Source organism: Suncus etruscus, chromosome 12 (genome assembly GCF_024139225.1).
Source record: "Suncus etruscus isolate mSunEtr1 chromosome 12, mSunEtr1.pri.cur, whole genome shotgun sequence".
NCBI lineage: Eukaryota > Metazoa > Chordata > Mammalia > Eulipotyphla > Soricidae > Suncus > Suncus etruscus.
The window spans coordinates 26,831,309-26,854,105 of record NC_064859.1 but is presented as its reverse complement, the minus strand read 5'-3'; the positions used below and the strand labels follow the sequence as shown (position 1 = coordinate 26,854,105).

Genomic DNA, 22,797 nt, shown 5'->3' with positions numbered 1-22,797 from the left:
CCAAGGAAAGTTTATGCCCTTACTGCAGTGGAAATACTGACATCAATATTAAAATAAAAGCGAATTGTACTGAACAATCAAAAGTACAAAAAATGGAAGGTTGAGACCCTGTTTGGTGCATGATGGAGATGGGGATGGCGCTCCCAGATCAGGAATTGTACAGAGCGATGTGGGCTTGCCAAGTGTTATAAATAAGTTCTTGCCAAATCAATTTCTTCCTTGCTGCTGCCAAGGTTCTGCGTAGGAGGGTGCGAACTACTTGGCCTGTGCTCGAACCCTCTTCTCATATGCCACTCTGTTTTGGCAGTAAACCATGTAGGCCTCTGCTTGAGCAGGGTCTTGGATATTTGGTTCGTTCGGCAGCTCCTGAATCTCTCTGAGGATCTGCTTGTTCGTGGTCCTCTAGGCCAGGCTCCAGTCCGTGTCCTCCTCTAGGATGGACAGGCAGGCACACTGTGCTTGAGGGTGACACTTTGGTGGGGAGGATGGTAATGGTCTTGGAAGAGCATCAGGAGCTCGAACAAGCCGCCTTTCCACCTGAGGCCCTTTCTTCCCCGAAATAGCACACTCCCAATCCATGAGATTCATGGTGCCATCAGGGTTTTTGGTGGGAATGGCCATGTAGCCAAAGAGTTGGTCCTTCTTCCACGCCTTTCTCTCCTGGGAGAGTCTGCTGACGGCGATCCCTGACAGCTTGGCAGCTTCCCTAGGCAGCAGTGGCCCTGCAAGAGAGGCAGATAAGGCCACCACAGCGCTCCTTTGCCTTGGGACCAGAATATATTTCTCATCTGGGGTCCCCCAAGGATATTCCGAGGGAACAGGTAAAAATCACCTAATAGGGAAACAACTGGGAAAACAGAGGCTCCTACAAGGAGGAAATAAGTTCAGAAGGGACTATGATAGGATTAACAATGAGAAACACTGGTGTTGAGGACCCATATGATAATGGCATGTCTGAGTTAATTATACATATATCTCTTTCCAAATATATGTCCATTAACATGTAGGTCACAGACTTGAAAGTTAGCTATAGTGGAAGCACTTACAATATAGAGATTGGCAGATACTACAGACCAAACTTTTCACCCTAGAGATATCATTGCTGAACCTTTACCTACATGTTATTCTCCGTACCAATGTGTCTACTTTCCTAACATTCATCCTAATGCCATCCTCACCACACAAACAGACGATCATTTAGCTACACTTTTGCTTTGAGTGTTGATCATTACTCTGTGTATTATTGTATATGAGGTCAACCCCCCATGGGCATTTGATTATTTATAACTTCAGAAAGTTTCTTTTGCACAGTTATTTGCTAGGCTTTCATCTTTAGCAGGCAGCACTTGATAAAAAAATATGGAAAATGGCCTGAACCTTAAACGACAAACAGATGAGGAAGTCTGATGAAAATCACACATGTTTGAAGACCATGTGTTTTCACATGAAATATATATGGGATTTTTAATTGATGTTGACATTAGCCCATGGTAACATTTTTAGCTATCTTAATTAGTGGCTTACAAGAAACAGTAAAGAAAGGAATGAGATCAAGGTGACCCTAGAGGAAACCTGGTTTTGTCTGACCTCTCCTTACCCCCATTTCTCTCCCCAACCAAGTCTCCATTATCTCATTGAAAAGGAAGTGTTCTCTGGTCTGATCTGTTTCTCTGACTATAGTGCAATATGAATAACCCAGCCTGACTTTGCTAGCTTTCCCAGACATGTAGGATTCTAAAGGGAAAGTGTGGTATTTATGTTTTAGGTGGTCATGGATGCTAATTTCTAGTTAACGACTTTTGGAGCACACAATAAGATTGTATCTCTTAGCCTTACCATGGTTACAATAGAGATGGTTCTATTAAATGTATTAGAAGAGATGGTATCATATGTCATTTTTCTGAGAATGAATACCTTCCTTACTATTTTTCCCTTAGAGTGGCTCATTAGAAATAATAGCTCCAATTGCCTGGGACTAAACAACTGCATCTCTGGACATTGACACTGGCAAATAATCACATAAGATATAATTCTGGGTTGATCAGGATCCTAGATTTGAAGGTTATTTATTGATCATCTACAAAAATTATCCTGACAAATATCTTTATAAGAACACCAGGACTCAGCTCCAATCAGCAATCAAAAGATGGAATACTGAGGATCACAGACTCAGATCACATTAAAAATAATATAAGACATGAGATGGACTTAATAACTATCCAACCAACCCCCACCCCTGAACGCGCAAGTATGAGCACACACCTACACACACACACACACACACACACACACACACACACTTTTGTTTTTATACCTGAAGAAATCCCTAAGTCCAGAGAGAGAAATTTTAATTTTTATCATGTAACTAGTTAGTGGTGCTTTGAGTAAAATACTGTTTAACTAAGGAACTAATTTCTCCTAATCTGATTTACAATCTCTTTGGAACTCAGTATTCTCACAGCACAATTTTATTGAAAGGTTTTGTGCTGGAGAGAACAGGCTCTAGAATCAAACTGTATGACTCACTCAAATTGTGAGCTTCTCCCTAGCTCCTAAAAGCTGTTCACCTCCTTCCTGTCCAGCATCTGCTTAATGGGGATGGTAATAGGGTAATGCTGATCACATCTAAATGACATCTATTTAAAATACTTAGCTCAGTTGCCTAAAGCACAGCAGCTCAATAAACATTCACTGTTGTTACAATATGCCTGGCATCCTTCTGTGTGCCATCCCAGGGAGGGGAATGAAGAAATTAAAAAAATAGTGGTCTATTTGAAGTATCCTCTATAGAAAAAGGACTTTCCTTTTCTAGAAAACTAAAGGTACCACGTAGATTTAATATAATAGCATTATACTATTTGGAGACTCTAAGCTTTGTTACTCATTGAAGATAGTTGGTTAATTATCCAATTAATTCAGCTCTGCCTTTGCTTTAACTGTAAATTCCAAGGCAACCACAGCAAATAGTAGGCTTCTAATTAGTAGACTTTTTAATCCAAGATAGATAGATAGATAGATAGGTAGATAGATAGATGATAGATAGATAGATAGATAGATAGATAGATAGATAGATAGATAGATAGATAGATAGATAGATAGATAGATGGATGGATGGATAATACCTCATAGAAAGGAGGTAAAGGCACAGGAAATAATAAAATTTTTGCTCTGAACCCAGTTTGATCCTTAAAAGGCCAACTTTTTTGGTTCTTGGGCCACACCCAACAGTGCTCAAGGATTATTCCTGGCTCTGTGATCAGAGTTGCTCCTGGCAGGCTGAGATGCTAGGAATCAAACCAGGGTCCATCCAGAGTAGGCCATGTGCAAAGAAAACACCCTACCATTGTGCTATTGCTCCAGCCCAGGGATTCTTTTTTAATTATTTTTTTTATTTAAGCACCATGGTTACAAAAATTTTCATAGTTGGGTTTCAGTCATGGACTGTACACCACTCTTCACCAGTGCAGCTCAAGGATTCTTAACTCAGCTAACAATAAAAGTGTGAGTGCTATTTGAATATTAGTAGGAAGAGTCCAAATTTCATGCATCATACATATTTTTTCAAGGTTATTTTCTTGTTTAATTTCTCTCAAGATTCCTAGTCGTCAAATGGTAATCTCTAATGATGTTTTTGGCAAAAATGAAATGGCAACACAAGGCACCAAGCATAGGAATCCAGCCACAGGTTGAAAAACATAAGCCATCCCCCTCAGGATTCCTAGAGAAAATCCCTTATAAAAAATAAAAAGACATATTCACAATAGAAATAAGTCAAGATGTGATAAAGAGATCAAAATATTGAAACTTGTAGAGAATAGGATTTTAGAGTCCAGGATTTATTCTTAGATAACCTCTTAGAAGTAATACTTGTATGGCAGGTGTAAAAGAAGGCAAGGAATCTATCCAGCCACTAATATATGGTAATATGTTACCATAACACTTCCTCTCATAAAAGAGGGCCTTGCTTGGTTTGAGAGCCAGAAAAAGTTAATCTTGGCTCACCTTGGCTGAGCTTATTCTTGTGCCTTGGCTTGAGTAGGAGTATAAGATTTGGTTGATCTAAGGACGGTCTTGATTTTGAGGTCATGCTATTTTCCTATGTGCCTTTTCTATTTCTCCAGTTATCTTGCAGCATGTGCCATACAATAGAAAGTAATGAAGACATTAGGGAGATGCAAATCAAAACAATGAGTTACCATCTCATACCACAGAGACTGGCACACACACATCATAAAGAACAAGGACAATCTATGCTGGTGGGAATGTGAGGAGAAAGGAACTCTCATTCACTGCTGGTGGGAATGCTGTCTAGTGCAGCCTATCTGAAAAACAATATAGAGATTCCTCAAAAAATTAGAAATTGAGCTCCCATATGACCCAGAAATACCACTCCTGGCTATATACCCTAGGAACACAAAATCATAATAAAATGCCCTCTGCATGTTTATGTTCATTACAGCTATATTTACAATATCCAATAGCCTCTTTACTAAAGAAACTGTGGTACATATACAGAATTGAATACTATGCAGCTGTCAAGAAAAATGAAGTCATGAGATTTTTTTATATATGGATTGACATGAAAACTACCATGGTGAGTGAAATGAGTCAGAGAGAGAAAGAAAGACTCAGAATAGTCTGTGAGATTTAAGAAAAATAAAAGACAGTAAGACAGTTTGATAATAGTACCCAGAGACAATAGAGATGAGATTTGAATGAACTAGCCCATGATATGAAGCTTACCAGAAAGAATGGTGAATGCAGTTAGAGAAATAATTACACCAACAACTATCATGACAATGGTAGTGAATGAGAGAAACAGAATGCCTGTCTTGAAGACAGGCAGAGGGTAGGGGAAGAAGGAGATGGGGCATTGGTGGTGGGAAGGTTAAAGGGAGTGTATATTTTTTCTGACTGAAACACAATTACAAATATGTTTATAACCACAGTGCTTAAATAAAAATATTAATAAAAAACAATTATGAAGACAGAGAAGACATAATTGTGATCATTAATTTAAAATGTCTACTATAGCTTCTATCTTTTATGTGGAATAATTCTTTCAAACAAGGTATCTTATGAACTTTGGCTATTGATGCCTGAGGTAACAGAAAGCATATGGGTAGTGCTAGTTATGATATGGGGTATATTGAATGCCAGAGGTCACTAGAAAAATCAGCTGGTCTTTTGATGACTATGAACCTTCAAATGTCAATACATGAGTATCTTCTTGGGGTTGTTGAGCTTTTCCTTCAAAAACTTCACTTTTTTTCTTATATGATTGATAGAGCCTGATAATTCTTTTATTTTTCCCATTTTTATTAAAATTGCCACTGTAATAGGCATGAAAAATATTTCACTAAGCATTTTATTTGCTTTTTGCTCATGACTAATGTGGTTGAACATTTTTCATGTGTGTATTGGTCCTTTATATGTCTTCTTTTGAAGTATTTTTATTCACATTCGCTGCCTAATTTTAATCAAAACATTATTCTTGCTATTACATGAGTTCCTTATATGTTTTGGATATTAGCTCCTTAGTAGATATAAGGTTCACAAATATTTTTTCTTATTTCAGAATTGTCTCTTCACTTCCTTAATTGTTTCCTTTGCTGATTTGTCTCTAAAACTGATAATTCTGAGAACTAAGGAGGACCCAAGGATGGCACAGTTCTGGATACAGATGTTCCCCAAACACTATTTTCCAGTCCAGGACTCACCAGCTTTCTTTTATAATGGACATCCCATATTTCAGAGTCTCTTATTCCCTTTTCTAAGAAATTGCATCTCTGAACCTATGTGTGTGGTGGGGGAAGGTAACAGTCTGGGGAGAATATGGCAAGAACAATTTTGTTGACTATGGGTTCTCACTCGCCCAACTTCCCATGGAATCCAGAGGTTTGTGGTGTCTCCTGCCACTTAGTTTTCTTGAATTCTATAGGGAAATAAAGTATTGTCCTACAATTGTCTCACTTGCAACACTGGAGCTCCAAAAAAGTGACTATCTATGGAAATTCTGAATGGAACTTGGAAAAGGGACATGGCAGTGGCATGTGTCTTTAACATTTTAGTTCTACTTAGCTCTCAAGGACTGGTGTATATTTCAATGATAAATTAAAATTAAATTTTATAAAATGTGGATATGAAGGGAAATAGTGTTATGACATAATTACTTAGGCTCAATTTTCAAGTTTGTGCCATTGAGTCAGTGTATTTGGAATCTGTGGTCTAAACAATGGTCAGTCTAGTACTCTCTATGTATCTATTTTTAATTATCTGAGAGAAAAATAGAACTTTCCAGATTGCTCACTTTATACATGCTACACTGTGAAATACTATGCAGCTGTAAGAAAAAATGAAGCCATAAAATATGCTTATACAGGATAAGGAAAGTATTATGCTGAGCAAAACAAGTCAAAGGAAGAGAGATAGGCATAGAATGATGGCATTAATAATGGTAATAATATCCAGAGACAATAGAGACAGGACCAGGAGGATCAGACTATGGTAGAAAGCTTGCCACAAATAGCAGTAGAGTGCAATTAGGGCAACAAAAGTATCATGATGATAATGCTAGTAAGAAATGATTCCTCTGGACAAGAACTGGGTGTTGAAAGGAGATAAAGTGATATGCATGATATCCCTTCAGTAATACTATTGCAAACCACAGTGTCTAAAATGAAGAAAGAGGCAGAGAAAGAGGAAGAAGAAAATGTTTAGCACAGAAGCAGGCAGGGGAGAAAGCAGGGAAAGAGTGGAAGGGAAAATGTTTGGTCTGGTGAAGAGTTTTGTGCATTGTATGACTGAAAATCATGGAAAAAATTGAAATTGAAAAAAACAACTGTATTATGAACAATCTTATTAAATGTTTAAAGTGATTTTTTAAATCTAAAAAATAATAAAATATTCATGTTAATAATAAAATATCTGCTTTCTTTCAGTTCATGTTTAAATAGTCAACCCCTCATGCCTTTGCATGACATGCTTATCTTACAAAAACTAATTCAAATTCCTCTTTTTATAGATGAAGATTACAAGAATGAGTCAAGTAATGTTTCCAAAGTCTCACAGCTGTTTATATCAAATCTCTGACTTCAACTGATGTTTTTATTCACAACTTCAATTTGGTCTGGTCAGACTTGTTTCATCAACATCTAATGTGACTTTTGGTTAAAAAATAAAGAAAAGAAAAGAAAAAGAAAAATTTTCCTAACTTCTATTTAATACCTAAAATAAAATTAGAGCTGCCAACTTTACATTTTAAAGTAGTGGAGTATTTTAGCCTCTTCAGGATGCTATAAGAAAAATAAAACAGATGAGGTGACTTGTTTCACAGTATTGTAGAATCTGAGAATTCCAAGACCAAGGTTCTGGCATATTTGGTGTCCATTGAGTCTCCCTCTCTAATTTTCAGGTGATCTCACAAAGTAGAAAGAGCAAGAGAAGCCTCTATACTCTCTTAGAAGAATCAGAACTGGTGTAATCACCTCCTAAGGACTCAGTACCAAATCCTGCCACACTGGGGACTGAATCTATTTTAACATATAAATTTAAGAAGAAGGCAAACATTCAATCTATAGCAAGGAGTAAATGTTTCCACTTGACATGTAGCAAAACTTCTTTGGAAAGAAAACATGACAAAGCCTGATTTACAAAGCCAGAATCTCCTTGGCATAGCAAATTAGAACTCTTGACACTAGAATACAAGATTCTGTCCACTGAAGCCATTGTACCGGCCTCCAGATTCCACCTGATAATGAGAGGTCAACCAGATGAGTGTAATCTTTGCATTAGGGAAGTCAGGTTAGATCTCCATCATCATAAGGTCTCAAGAGCACTTCCAGGAGCAATCCTTAAGCACAGAGGTAAATGCAGTCTTTAGAAAAAGAAAAGAAAATGCAAGCTCTCTTTAAAAAAAAAAAAAACACCTGTTCTAAGACCATAACACAGACACAGTCAGTTCCACAGTCCTTAAATAATGTCACTTGGAAAAAAAAGAGAGCGGGAGATGTGTGGCTGAAAAAAAAAAAGAGAATACTGAAGGATGCAAAAGCTAAGAATAACACTAAAATATTACACATGGTAGATAAATTAGGCCATATTTCAAGAAGTTCACAAACAGATGTATAGAAATGTCATATTGATGTGCAAATGTTTACTATCAACCTCTGTCCTCTAATGATAGTGACATGATAATTTTGAGAGGAAGTGATCAGAGAGGAATATTCAAATAAAGATGCTTCAAAGGTATCAAATATTGTCAGATCAAAACACAAAATTAAGAAGCTGAATAGGAGCAATAGCAAAGAAAGTAAGGCATTTGCCTTGCACACAGCCAACCAGGTTTGTTCTCTGGCATCCCATAACATTCCCTGAGCCTGCCAGGAGTGATTACTGAGTGCAGAGCCAGGAGTAACCCCTGAGTGTAGCCAGGGGTTAAACAAAACAAATAAAAACATAGAAATACCCCGTTAACTTATTTCAAAACAACAAATGCTTTATTAGCACAAATAGGTGTCCTAATATCACATAGGACCTATTTATACTAGCAAAGTATTTGTGGCTCATATGAAATTCTAATTTCACTCGGCATCTCCTACTTCAATATTAACTCTGGCCTCCTCAGGTACTGTAGGTACTGGAACAATCTAGCTATCATCTTGCCACTCTTTTTAAGGATCTAGGGAGGTATACTGAAACAACCTGGTAGTTGTTGGTCTAAATGAAAAACATAATTTTTCTCAAGAAAAACTGCCCTCCTGAGTGTCTTGGAGCTAATACAAACTACCCAGCTGTTCCAGCTGGGGCTGTCATTATAGAACTCAATAAAATGGATCCTCTTCAGCTCTGGGGGATTGAGAGCTGCAGGGCTTCCTCACGTAACAATGAGAACTTGTCGTTTTTGTTTAGTAAACATAAAGCTTGACACCAAGCACTCACCTCCACTGGTTTGTATCTGACTGCACTGCCAGCCAAGGGCAGGGCCTGTAGCTTCCTGGTCAGGGATCTTGTTAGAGAGAAAGCAAAGACCAGAGATGTTCCCAGGAGAAAAGATCCAAGAGCAGATCAGAAAAGGATTTAAAAAATATAATCGTGCAAAACTGTAACCAGCCTTGCCCCAAATCCATGTCCTGTCCTTGCTACCTCAGAGACAAGAGGCTTCCTCCTCTGGCATCTCCCTCAACTCCCTCCTTCCCCCAACACCAAGCTCTCAGCTACATTTTCTTGCCTGCCAAGCCCTCTGTGAGTTGGCCCACTGCTCCACATTCAAGAAGCCTAAACCAAAGCAGAAAGATCGGAAAGTAATTGTGAACTTCCTGCCTTTCATCAGATGAAGCCAGATGCGGGCCCCTCATCAGCTCAGCCCACCAAGGGAGGCACCCCAGCTAATGCGGTAAAAACTTCCAAAGGTTCTGCTCATGATCTTAAAAAGGAAAACAGAAAATAAAACAAACCTGAAAGGGGGCTAGCCAGTGCCGCCACCTTCTCTATTAAATCTGGTCTGTTGCCTTCCTTCTGAGACCCCAACAGAAGGTGGTATCATGTCTGGGACTGAAGTTGATATTTCCTAATTTGTTCTTCAACTAGTAGAGCTGGAGTTATTCTCCAGCCCTAAGCTGTTCCACACATCCCATTGAACAAAGGAGGGTGTGTTGGGGGCATACCTCAGTTGTGAGAGGGCCTAAAGAGAGGGACCTGGAGAGAGGATGTAATTAATCTGAAAATAGCCAGAATCGGTCATGACAGGAAAGTTGGATTGTTAGGGAACTGAATTCAGTAATCAGGTTGGCTGCTCCACAATAGATGGAGACTGGACCTTCAATCTCCTGGCCCAACAGCAAGTTAACTACAGAGCCAAACCAAATTGGAATCATCTTTTTATCTACTTACACAGGTTGAAGTCAATGCATACCACTGGTGGATCACACTTGGAAGTGTTTTGTTTAACACAAATTGCAGGGAGGGAGGGAGGGAGGAAGGAAGGAAGGAAGGAAGGAAGGAAGGAAGGAAGGAAGGAAGGAAGGAAGGAAGGAAGGAAGGAAGGAAGGAAGGAAGGAAGGAAGGAAGGAAGGAAGGAAGGAAGGAAGGAAGGAAGGAAGGAAGGAAGGAAGGAAGGAAAGGAGGGAGGGAGGGAGGGAGGGAGGGAGGGAGGGAGGGAGAAAAGTGAGAAGAGGAGGGAGGGAGAGGGAAGGACGAAAGGGAGGGAAGAAGGAAGTGAAGAAAGGAGGAAGGGAGGAAGGAGGGAAGGAGAGAGGGAGATGGGAGGGAGGGAGAGGAAGGGAGGGAGAAAGAGAGAAAAGGAGGAGGAAGGGAGGAAGGAGGGAAGGAGAGAGGGAGATGGGAGGGAGGGAGAGAAAGGGAGAGAGAAAGAGAGAAAGGGAGGAGGAAGGGAGGAAGGAGGGAGGAGGAAGGGAGGAAGGAAGGGAGGGAGGGAGGGAGGGATGGAGGGAGGGAGGGAGGGAGAAAAGTGAGAAGAGGAGGGAGGGAGAGGGAAGGACGAAAGGGAAGGAGGAAGGAAGTGAAGAAAGGAGGAAGGGAGGAAGGAGGGAAGGAGAGAGGGAGATGGGAGGGAGGGAGAGGAAGGGAGAAAGAAAGAAAGGGAGGAGGAAGGTAGGAAGGAGGGAAGGAGAGAGGGAGATGGGAGGGAGGGAGAGGAAGGAAGGGAAAAAGAGAGAAAGGGAGGAGGAAGGGAGGAAGGGCGGGAGGAGGAAGGGAGGGAAGAGGATGAAAGAGGGAGTAGGAAGGGAGGGAAGAGGAAGGGAGTGAGGAAAAATAGAGGGAGAGAGGAGGAAGGGAGGGAGAAGGAAGGGAGGGAGGAGGAAGGGAGGGAGAGGTCAGGGAGGAAGGGAGGGAGGAGGAAGGGAGGAAGAGAGGGAGGGAGGGAAGGAGGGAGAAGAGAAAGAAAGATAATGGAAGAGAAGGGAAAAAGAGAAGGAAAGGAGGGGAAGGGGGAAGGGAAGGGAATGGGAGGGGAAGGAAGGGAAGGGAAGGAAAAGGAAGAAGAGGGAAGGGAAGAGAAGGGAAGGGGAGGGGAGGGAAGGGAAGGAATAAATCGTGGCATATATGCATAATGTTCAGTAATATCAGCCAAAATGATTTATTTCCTAAGTAGGATAAAATGAAACTTAGTAAAACAATAACAAATGACTGAAGGCAATAGAACCTGAGAATTGGCTTACATACCTGAGCATACAAAGTGGAGGTTCAGTAGTGGGACATTGGTGGAGGAAAACAGACACTCTGGTGGTGGATGTACTATTAGAACATTGTATGTATAAAACTCTAATTTCAATAGTATTATAAATCTCTACTCAAAATTCTAACTTTGCTTCATTAAATACTCACAAATGAACAATGAGTGAAAAAGAAGTTTGAAAGGTATGCTTCTGGGATTTGGGGTGTGTGGGGATGCAGGGAAGGGAGCTGCCTTGAACTAGTGATCTGAAAAATCAGCAAGCAATCAATCTGGGCTGTTTCTCAGGGGGCGCCTCCAAGAAGCATTTTTTTAAAGACATAACCAGGCTCACAGTGACTATGTTTCATCCCATTTCACCTAGATCCTTCTAGCTGACTCACCAGATAATTCTGTGCAACAGAGAGAGACCAGAGCACTGAAGCTCCTGCTCCCTGCTGCTGCTTCTCTAGTGATAGAAAAGTTGGCCAGGAAGTTCATCTGAATCCCAATTCAACACTTCCTTAGCTCCACACCTACTAAAAACAAAACCATAAACCTTCTTTTCTACTGTCCCTTTAAGCCCAAGTATCATATACTATTTCTTTTCCATACGTTCACTTGAAATACTTGTGGTCCACTTACTGAATCTAACAACAACTTTAAGGCATTTTCTGAGTTGATTCCCCTGTTATCTTTGATGCTTCTAGTTATTCTCAACCTGAACACTCAGGAGCCAAGTTTTCAAGTAGTACCAACTACAGTCTTGACCAAATTCAGCCCTCCACCTGTTTTTATCTGACACCCAAACAGAGACTGTTTTTAATATTTTTAATAATTGGAAAGTATCAAAACAAGACTAATGTCTTATGACACATGAAAATTCTATGAAATTGAAATTTCAGTGTTCATAAAGTTTTGATGAAATGCAGTCATACCCATTCATTTTCATGTGGTCTCTGAGTTGCTTTTATGCTTCAATGACAATATTGAATAGTGACAATGGAAACCATGTGATCCATAAATCCAAAAATATTTTATATTAAGTTCTGTACTAAAATATTATGTTGACCCTGTCTTTAGTCCACCAATGTGCTATGTCTCTCCTTCCCAAACCTCCATGGAAGAAGTCATGTAAACGCCTATGTCATCAACTAAACCCTCATAATAACTACTGCTAGGATCCTTAGTCAAGTGACAAAAATTCAGAATATTTAAATTTACAGCTCTCCTCTCCTTTCCCCACAAAATAAAATTTTGCAATTTTTTATTTACACTAAGATTTCTTTTCCTCTGAAATTTTATTTGTTTTAGTACTAGACAGTGTCAATTTACAATCTCATAATTTTTCTATTTTGTTGTATTAAGCCTATAAATTCCTAAAGCTACTAGGCTCTATGTGTTATTCATTAATACAAATGAGTTGAGCCCTTAGAACATGCAAGGAACTGTAGAAGATTTGAACATCTTACTTTTGTTAAGCTATTGATATGCCTTAATTTAAAGAATCAACTTCTATGGATTTACAATCTAGAATGTGAGAATTTAAGAGGTGAAAGATCACATTTGAGTGGGAAAATATACAAATTCACCTTATCTTCAGGAACCAACACAGGGCAGTCAGATTAATAAGAGTTATGAAACCCAAAAATAAAATTCATCCCTTCCTACCTAGGATTTCCCTCAAATTAGAACATTGAATGATAAAGCGTTCCTTCTTATAGAAGAGATAATTCCTTTTCTGGCCTTATATATTGTAAAGGTTCAAAAATTAAAGCAGTGCTTCCCAAGGGGTCCAGAAAAGGAAGATAAGGATCATCACTCAAACAACTTAGCAAAGTAGAGTGGGGAGGGTAGTAATAAATTTGGGTGCACATGGGAAGCTCTATCTATTTGTGGGCCAAAATAAGGTAGATTTCTAGTGGGATGTTGAATAATTTCTTCTCCTGGAAACTAGAGATAGGTCAAATAAGTTTGAGGACCTCTAGTAAAGCCAGAGACTGACAAGTGTAGAGAGTGGGACATGGACTATAATATGTAGCAAAAGTATGCTTTAGAATAGTACTAAGATGTAACTGATGGCCTTATGAGAATATAAGAAGTTTTTACTATGGAAAATTTAAAAATATAAGATTATGTTGAACCCTGCCTTTAGTCCACCAAAGTGATATGTCTCTCTTTCCAAAATCTCCTTGGAAGACTGCATGTGGACTTTACCTAAATAAAACTTATCTAAATAAAGCATGTCAATGGTTAGACTCTGACACCCCGTTCCAGGTATTATTCACACCCCAGCATTATCTACTTCACCTGGAGTGTGAGTTCTTACAGGTCCTCTGTCTTTACCCCAGATTTATCAGATTAGAATCTCTCAGACTAATTATTAGGATTGACTGAATCTCTGGGTGATTCACAGATACACTGAGTATCTTGAAACTTTACATAGCATGAACTTCTCCCAACTCTTAGCATTTCACCTTTAAAATTATGTACTAAGAGACTAGACACTGATATATTATTATGAGCAATATCTCCACTGCTTTTTTAAGAGATGACCCAAAACAATCTCTCAACTTTCAGATATTCAGTGTCATTACTTCTGTACTGTTATTAGGGTATCAAATTAAAAAAAAAAAAAAGATGAGAAATATCACAACTAAGACTTTCTGATCTAGGTATTGGAGTTTTCATATGTACAGAAGAGCAGTATGCCAGTATACTAATCTCATCAAGCAATGCTTTCTTGGTTCTTACAACACCTATACCACAGTACAAAAAAGAGGGAGTGTAGGGCTTGTTTTTGATCCAACTCTGAGAGAAAACAAAGTTTCTGGGAGCCTAGTCAAATCTAGCCAATGACATGATGGGACCCACAAATATAGTTCCTGCATTCTCAATATCAAAAGGAAAATGAAAGGCAGTGGACTTGTGTGATCCCTTCCCAGGCTCCCCACCCCCAACCACATTGTATTCTGCACACATCCTGAAGCATTAGCATCGGCTGATTTGGAAGGAATATTGGAAATGAAGTGATAGCAGAGTAAATGTCAATGCATTCAGTGTGACACCGTGAGCACCAGATCTTAAACAGCTTCATCATTGTGGCATTTACTGTATCCTGAAATAATATTAATCCCACTGTTGTCCTTCTTGATGGAATCATCCATGAATATGGTTTATGGGCCTGGCCAAAGTGATAATAGGTTAAAAGAACAGCCTATCCAGTGTTCCACTAAATTAAGGTCGCTTCATGGAATTTAATGAAACAAGTGCTGCATGGGGTTTTCAAAGGACGTTCTTGTAATTCATGTCTATTTAGGGCTCCTTATAACCAGAAACCTAATTTCTTAGAGTAAAATAGCTTTTTGTAAAACATGGTCATATGGAAGAAGAAAAGAGAAAAACTTTAAAGGGCAATAATCAGATCTCAACAGTAATATTTTGCTATTTCAAATCCAAAGTTTAAGCAGAAGAAAGAAAAAGAAAAGTTGGGTGGGGTAATAAGACATTTTGAATAAAATTATATATGAAAATTAATCAGATTTATATGTAATTCTCCAGCTGAATACTAAAAAGAGGATCTTGTCCTGCACAGTCTCTTTAGCTTAGGAAAATAACAAGATTTGGGGACTGGGATATAGAAAACTATATTCAGAATAAAAAATATAATGAGAATGAAAAGAGCTGTTTAGACATTAAAATGACAAATGAAAAACAATGACAAATATTGCTGCATACCTATTTTTATTTCACTTGCTAAACCAGGCTTATAGCTTTAAACCTTCATGAAATAAGTCACACCCAGATTCACATCTCTGAAAATGCAAGAACATTCCATTTCCCCTGCCAAAGACTGAGCCAAATGATCCTAAGCCAAGGATCAAATAATCAAAAACATTTATTTAGCATCCAATATGAGTGAGAAAACATTACATCTATGTTTTAGGGTGAAGTCCCAAAAGGATATAAAGAGCTTTTGTGTGTCACTCTTTTTCCTTATGATCTGTCACAGGTGACTTTTTTTAACCCCAAATTCAGAGAACATCTTATTTTAGAGAAAATAAAAGAGTGGGTGGAGAGATAGTATAGTAGGTAAGTTGCTTGCATACTACTAACCTAGGTTCGATTTCCATCACTGATATAGTCCCCCAAGCACCTCTTGGAGTGAGAATGTTTTTTGTAAAATAAAGGAATAAAGAATGAGGGAAAAGCAGGACATCTCTCAAGGTATGAAAGAGGATCTCCTAAGCAGGATTTCTGACTTCATCTTTTTTTTTAAAGGTAAAGACTGCAAATAAAAATAACAATAGGTATCAGATAGGGAGATCTGAGCAGATACATCAGATAGGGCTGATAGCGACTGTGTTCAATAAGATCCTATTTGTCCCAGGAATAGGAGGAAGACTACACAAAGCTCAGCACAATTGCTTATGCACAAGAGCTTAGATTAAGGGTTGTAGTAGTTTGATTTCCCAAAGAATTCTAGAAATTTCAAATATTTTTCTAAAAGGCTAGCAACGTGCTTTGCTCTAATTTATTTCTATTTGGGGAGCTCTCCTAAGCTGTGCTCAGGAATCCTGGAACACTCCATGATTCTCAACAAATGCCCATAAGTTCAATGCTGTAGCAAGACCTTGAGAATCTGCTGGTCCCAAGACCACCTGGGCCACACTGTAGTCGTGCATGGAGGTCTCCAGGACCACACTTGGTGGTACGTAAGAGCTCCGGGAATAACCACAGATGTGCTCAGGGCTTCCAAGGCAACACTCAGCAGTGCTAGAGGGACCATGGGTTACCAGGGATCATACCAGGTTGGCCACAGACAAAGACAGGCAACTTAACCTCAGTACTATTTCTCCTTCTCCAGTACTTAAAATTTATGGTAGAATATCATGCCTATGATCCAGTCAGTAGTATTTAGGCAAATCATGGTATTTTTTTCTGAGTTGTGGGTTATTTTCCCTGATTTCTAGAAAGCAGGGGAGCTATAGTCTGCCTCCTCTGTCTTTTGAGTGACTATTTCTGTGGATCTTCATAAAATAAAGCCCCCCTCCCTTTCTTGGAAGGCCAAAGTCTCTTCTGAGCTGCTCATTTCAATAAAACTTTGTGTGTGGTAGAGGAGAGGGTATAGAGAGGTCTCCCCTGATGCTTTTACTTATCTCTCAAGATAAAACAGGTTTAATTTCCACGTCTGTTAAAGATAAATTTACTTTGGCTCAGAAGACTTGTATATAATAGGCTTGGTGCAAGTTTCCAGAGAAGCGCTCTGATCCCAAGTTTGGTCATGACAAGAAACCCCATTTTGTTGCTTTGAAAATGTCAGGAGTAATCTGCCCACAGAGTTTGGAGCAGTCCAGGAAGATGTTACGTAATAGCTAAGTGCAGGACTGGAACAGAAGCAAGCTCTGGCCCCAGCAAAGGGAAGAAAGAGAGAAAGGGCCACAATAGCAGCAACCATTCAGACACTTGTGCGTTAAAGAACAATATGCCCAGCTGCCCAGATTTTCCAGTAGAGCGCACAGAGGAAAGTGCAAGTCAAGAGCCTGCCCTTCAGCACACAGGGCCAAGCTCAAATAGGTCTTTTATCTAACCCTTTTGGTCTCCCTCCTTTCTCTTGCCTGTAAACTCACGGCAAGGATACTCTAGACCCCCTGACAACTTGTTCTACTCATTTAACTTCTTCTGTGTCTATTTTTTTGGCATTTCTCATATAATCACAAGTTTATTTATAATGTTATATAATATATTACCTATAGTGTATAATAATATAATATGCAATACTTATAATATTTCATACTATCACAAATATTACTACAAATCCAGTGCTCTCAGAAACTGAGTCTCCTTTGTTCTTAGAGTCAATACATGTAAACTGAGGTTATATTTCCTATTTTTACAATAAATTTTTACAATAAAAAAGAAAAAAAACTGGAGACCTTCTTGAATAATATGAGAAAAGGAGAAACCAGAAACTAGCAGAAATAAATAAAGATCTTAGTTTTTCAATAATTGAGTTATTGTAAAGTCAGTTTCCCATCCATAAAATGAAAAATTTTGACTTTAACAATTTTAGTTGTATAAAAGCATATATAACAAATACATGTATTGTGGATATATATATAAAACTTCATAAACAGTACATTATAAACCTTACAAAATTTAATTCAGTTTGACTGTATTTTTTCAGGGTTTACTCCTGACTCTGTACTGACGGATCATTCTGGCCGTGTCAGAACTTGAGGAATCTAATGCCATGCCAGTACCTAAAGTAGAGTAGAGATGTACATAAAAGAACAATCCGGGCCCAAAGAGATAGCACAGTGGCGTTTGCCTTGCAAGCAGCCGATCCAGGACCAAAGGTGGTTGGTTCGAATCCCGGTGTCCCATATGGTCCCCCGTGCCTGCCAGGAGCTGTTTCTGAGCAGACAGCCAGGAGTAATCCCTGAGTACCGCCGGGTGTGGCTCAAAAACCAAAAAAAAAAAAAAAAAAAAAATCTATAACCACTGTTTTGGACCCAAAAAGTCAGCTTCTAACTCTAACATTTTAAGTTTTTATTATTATTTTGTTTTATTTTCTCAGGAAGATTATCATCAGGCAGTAAGAAAGATGTCATCAGTGTCTCTCTTTTTTTTTACCCTGAAAGTAATATTCTGAAATAAAAATAGATTTTTATTTTAGAATTTAAAGATCTAAACAATAATTCCAGGTTTGTGACTCCCTTGCTCTGACACCAAACATTATGTAATCATATTTCATATTTCTGAACTTTTTCAAATCACTTCTATTAAATCACTTTTTTACTTTTTTAAAATTTTTTATTTTTAATTATGAGACCAAAGATGCAAAGAAAGAGGACAAGGTAAAGTTACAGTGGAAGGACAATCATCCATAAACAGAATTCTCAATAGTCCCATTGCTGATATCTTACCTTTGAACTTTCAACCAAAGAACATTAAGAAAAATAAGACAGAACCCATGTAACAATTACTTTGTCTCTCAAGTCCCCAGATTGTAATATATACTATTTCTTAGCAGCACACGAAGCAATCTAAAGCCATAAAACTTATGTAACTCCTTAAACATTGAAGGCAAAGTACTTTTTTACATTTCCATGCATATGCATATTAGTTTAAGTTAACCTCAAAAGTTTAAGTGGGTTGTTTTTCTTAAGGATTAGAGTCAAAGGAGCACAGTAAAAATTGTTTTAGAGTAGCAATTATTGTTTGCATAGGCCCACCAAAATATGAGGGATATGGAAAGAAAAAGCCTTGACCTAAATACAAGGAGACCCTACCTCTGAAGTTTCCTGGCATAAGACCAACTCTAGGCTCCAGGCAAACTAGTTTGTCTAATCCAAGTCATTATCTGTAGTGCCAATACACTTTTATTTTTCACACAGTCTCTGTTGTTGGTATCATGCTTCTGTATTAAAGATCTTGGAATCTGCATATCCTACATTGCAGTCAGGATGGTGCAGAGTGTCCTCTCGTTTCACCTCACAATTAAAGGGCAATGCAGAGAGCCCTGTCCTGTAAGCAGGTGGTTGTTGTTGTCAAGTCTTCTTAGTGTTAAGGGAAGTCTCTTTTGAGCAGGTCAATGTCAGAGCAGTGGTAGGGTCTTCCCTGGTAGAGGATTGCTTCCGGGTGTTGTTATAAAAAACCTTGGATGTTTCGTAGATAGCTTCCCTGGTTCAGGGGTGAATGGAGGATGCCCATTCTTCTGAGGCCTGTGCCAGGTCATTATATCAATGTTCAGGGTATAAGGTCCCATTGCACTACAAATTGTGTGTGTTCCAATCTCTATTAGATAAGAACTTATTTGTATGTATAGTATTTTCCCATTTTAATGTGCCTATGCAAACAAGGAACAATGCCACGTGGCATTATTGGCGCTTATGGGGGCCATAAGAACAAGTCCAACAATCCCATGACATGGCTCAATCATAAGCATTAAACTGAGGGACTCTTTCACCAAAATTCCTTATTGAACAGCTCACAAAAGGAAGACAAGATAAAAAGTGGGTAGAATCATCACTGTAAAAGAATATTTAGAAAGAGTTATAGCTGTCAAAGAAAATACACATAAAATATTTAAAAGACATATGTGTCCATTTTATGTCTTTTAAAATAGTTGGGGGTAGTTAAATCAAATGCATGCCTTCGGTCTATGATTAGGACTTGTAGTACTGAAGTTAAAAAGGGTAAATGTGGGGTACTGATGGTTGGGGTGAGAGAGATAAGGAGTAATAATGAGCTTTGTAGGGATGTGTGAAAGGGCAGAAACTGTTGGGGCAGGTCTTGGTGCCTAACAAGTTAAGAACTGAGGATTAATTAAGAGGAAGATAACGAATCCAGATTGGGAGATGAGGAAGTAGAAGGGGCTCTGGTGTGGGGAAGGGGAAATATCAGAGGGGCTATATTCATTGTATACATAAATTGTTTATGGATTAGGCTTGGCAGTAAGAGAGGACCACTGTATAGGAAGTCACGTCTACATATATACTAATTTTAGAGACCTATTTGAATGCTATCCTTCAAATCTAGGACATTCCATTTTTTTTCATAGGAACAGTCAAGAATTAAGAACATTTATGGGTGTTGTTAAAAAGAATATATGTTGCACGGGCGCATTTGCGACCTTGCCTTTTTTAAAATGAATACTAGTAGGAAAAGGACTCCTGAATGAGGTCCGTGTGCATATGAGAGGAGTTTCTCTTCCCCACCCTCCCCCCAGGGCCCTATTTGCCAGGCCTGGTCATGAAGACCAGTCTGGATGGGGGATCTCAGTCCCCTGGACTAAGTGGTCAGCCCAGGGGGCGTATGGCTAGCTGTCCTGCCCAGAGCCCCCAACATACCAGCTGAAGACACATAGAAGTCCTGGCACATGGAGTCTTCTGTGTGCAGCCCCTGCCTCTGTAGTTTGTGTATGCATAGGGGAGGAGATTCTCTCCCCCACCCTCCCCCCAGGGCCCTATTTACCAGGCCTGGCCATGAAGACCAGTCTGGTATGGGGGGAATCTCAGTCCCCTGGACTAAGCGGTCAGCCCAGGGGGCCTATGGCTAGCTGTCCTGCCCAGAGTCCCCCACATACCAGCTGAAGAGACACAATAGTCCTAGCATATGGAGTCTTCTGTGTGCAGCCTCTGCCTCTGTAGTTTGTGTATGCATAGGGGAGGAGATCCTTTCTCCCACCCTCCCCCCAGGGCCCTATTTATCAGGCCTGGCCGTGAAGAGCAGTCTGGCATTCTGGCATGGGGGGATCTCAATCCCCTGGACTAAGTGGTCAGTCCAGGGGGCCTATGGCTAGCTGTCCTGCCAGAGCCCCAACATACCAGCTGAAAACACACAGAAGTCCTGGCATGTGGAGTCTCTGTATCTATTTGTTAGATGAATTATGAGTTTTTAAAATCATGGTATATTTATGATATCTCTTTATAGTCAAAGAGACATAACACCATCTGTGAGCTCAATTAACATTTATGGGAGAAAAGAGAGAGTTCACCAGCAAATAAAAGTCAAGTTCAGCCAGAGAGTAGGATTCTATTGCATAAAGAACATAGAAGGAACAGGGAAAATGGCAGTCCTCCTATCAGTTAATGAATCATTTATAAAATGTTATTTTTCAGATTAACACCCAAGTTCCCAGTCACAATAACTTGAAGAAAAATAGATATATGATTTCTATACACTCTTACAGCTTTGCTTTTGGACATCTCCAAATATTTATTAGGTTCAATCATGCCAACAACAACAATGAAAATTATTAAGATAGTAATATACAGTTTGAAATATGTTCAGCTAAATATTGCTTGATAAAAAATATATGTTCCTCTTACCCTGTAACAACCCATTTACTTTCTAGATAGTCAAATAGAAGTCATTAATTTCTAAAATCAAAATGGAGAATGATCTGGTAATTTTTTTTACCAGTATAACTAGGTAAAACTGAGAAATCTTCCTTATCGGAATCACTGTGATCTTCAAAGTTCGGAGCTGGTAGGATAGGCCTCACTCTCTTTAGCCATCACCTAATCAAGCTCCTGAACCTGTTCCCATTATTAACTCCCAGACATTAACTTTCCTAAAATTTGTCTCTGTCCTCTGCCTCCTCATTCTTCCTTTTCTCTAATCAGTCTAGACCATTCATAGTTCTCTATACATTCTCCTTACAGACTAGTGACTATAATAAACCTATTATTTCTTCTTACAAGTCCTCTTTCTCTCATTTTTATTACCATTCTACTCCTATGGCCCTTTTCTTCCCTCAAAGTCAAACACAAATGGGATTTCCTCTTCCTTCCTCTGGGAAGCCAATACTGTTTATATAAAAATATCCCCAAATGATATCCTTCTCTCAAATGCATAATATGCATTTTGTTAGATCTGAAGATGAGGCATATCATTGTATTTCTCATTAAATTTTACTCCCCTTTCATCTCCTTACCTTTCTTAGTTGCTGTTGCTATTTTCAACGAATTGATGGAACATTTTGCACTCACACACCTGGCTATGATATTTGTGATTTTAGCTTGGTGCTTGCTAGGGATCACACATCAGATTGCTCTAAGGTCTTGGTGACTTATATCTCAGTTTCATAAACTTTTCCCACTATTGTTCCCCTTTGGAATCTTACAACATGCCTGAATACTACCAGAAATACCTCAGACTCTGTACAAGTTTTGTTTTTTAGTTATAATTTCATTATTGCATTACAGTGAAAGTAGAGGGCAGAAAAGGAAGCCACGTAATCTTGTACATTCAACTGGTCATTTTAATTAAACCAAACTGAAGAATAGCTAGTCAGAGAGAGACCATGGTAATGGCTACAGGGCAGAAATAGTAAACATATAAAATGGGGTGTAAGAGAGAGAGAGAGAGATTTATCTTTGACCACTAGCCTGTGATCAAACAAATGACTGGCAAAGCAGCAGTTCTCACACAAGGTCTAAAAGCAGAGGAAACCCAAAAGGATAAGGAGAAAATAGATGATGGACCTTCAGAGAGAGACTATAGAGTCTCAGTGAAAATTACTGAATAGCAGACCTCAGACAGGAGAAAAATGTACCTTAGAGCAATGCACAGGACACCTTACAGCAGTGTGGCACTGAAGAATGACATACCGTGATAAAGGTTGGCAAGTAGACAAGTGACCTAGTACAGGAGAAGAGAGAAAGCCTACATATCAGAGAGTTTCCTAAATCTAACTCCCTATAAAGAAAATTTAATATCATAATCATTACGAGTTTTATATATTAATTTTACATAGAATACTCAAGGACTACATAGAAACTGGGCCAGTTTCTCAGGAGCAGTTGCACGTTCACAAATCTTTTACTATTGCCAAATTATTTTGTATCCCTACATTTACTCACAACCCTACTTAGGGTCATGATCCAAGCTTGAGAAGCTTTGTTCTACAGAAAAAATCTCAAACTTGGGGCCGAAGCAGTGGTGCAGTAGTAGGGTGTTTGCCTTGCAAGCGGCTGACCTAAGATGGACTGTGGTTTGATCCCCTGGCGTCCCATGTGGTCTTCCAAGCCAGGAATGATTTCTGAGTGCATAGTCAGGAGTAACCCCTGAGCATCACTGGGTGTGGCCCGAAAAAAAAAATAACCTCATACCTA

General features: G+C 39.1%; 1 pseudogene; it reads right to left on the bottom strand.

Annotated features, from left to right (window-relative positions):
- Positions 1–207: 207 nt before the first annotated feature.
- LOC126024129 (SUMO-conjugating enzyme UBC9-like) overlaps positions 208–22,797 on the bottom strand; it is a 109,526-nt pseudogene continuing 86,936 nt past the window's right edge.